Source organism: Arvicanthis niloticus, chromosome 17 (assembly GCF_011762505.2).
Source record: "Arvicanthis niloticus isolate mArvNil1 chromosome 17, mArvNil1.pat.X, whole genome shotgun sequence".
Taxonomy (NCBI): Eukaryota; Metazoa; Chordata; class Mammalia; order Rodentia; family Muridae; genus Arvicanthis; species Arvicanthis niloticus.
The window spans coordinates 41386207-41387072 of record NC_047674.1 but is presented as its reverse complement, the minus strand read 5'-3'; the positions used below and the strand labels follow the sequence as shown (position 1 = coordinate 41387072).

Sequence of the window (866 nt, the reverse complement as noted above, 5' to 3'; positions counted from 1 at the left end):
GGGTGAACTGAAAGGAACTTTATGTTGTATGTCTTGAATTCTCTGATTTACCTGTAGGTAAAGGTGTATTTCTTTTTCTTTTCAGACTAAAGTTGTTTTATACTCTAAGAAGTGACAGTCAAATAAAAAACAAACAGAAAAACCAACCAACCAACCAACCAACCAACCAACCAACCAACCAAAACCTGGAACAAGGAGCTGAAAGATGGCTCAGTGGTTTGTGGATGTTCAGATTTTGCTCCTGGTACCTTTGTTAGAAGGCACATAACTGTCCTTTTCTCTAGTTCTAGGGAATCTGACATCCTCTTCCAGTGTCCCGGGGGAGGGGGGTTATCATACACATGTATGTATGAATATTCACATAAATAAGAATAATAAGATTAACCTTTTTAAAAAGCATGACATGGCTCTTCTCCTTTCCTCTGCCATCATGTGCACTACACCTGGTTCGGCTTCTCGCCATGTCTTCTCATAAGACTTTCAGAATCAAGTGATTCCTGGCCAAGAAACAAAAGCAAGGTTGTCCTATTCCTCAGCAGATCTGGATGAAAACTGGTAACAAAATCAGGTACAACTCTAAATGAAGACACTGGAGGACAACAAAGCTGTTCTGTAAGGATTCACACAATGGCAAGACTGAGGGTTTATACTGAACTGGGGTCATCCATCAATCCTATCAGATGGATTTCAACATTTCTAACCTGGAGACTTGCTCGTGTCTTAAATTAGGGTGTTTGTCCAGTAATACAATTTGAAACCTTCCCCCCCCCCAAAGAAAGCATATCAAGACTAAAGAATAAAATTAACAAAAGGACTCATGATAGCACCAAAGAGAATTTGGAGAAACAGGGCCAAGGACTTTTATT

The 866-nt window shown here is 39.7% G+C and overlaps 1 pseudogene; it reads left to right on the top strand.

The window, feature by feature from the left end:
• Nucleotides 1–461: 461 nt before the first annotated feature.
• Nucleotides 462–653, top strand: LOC117722257 (large ribosomal subunit protein eL39-like; annotated as a pseudogene).
• Nucleotides 654–866: the final 213 nt, after the last annotated feature.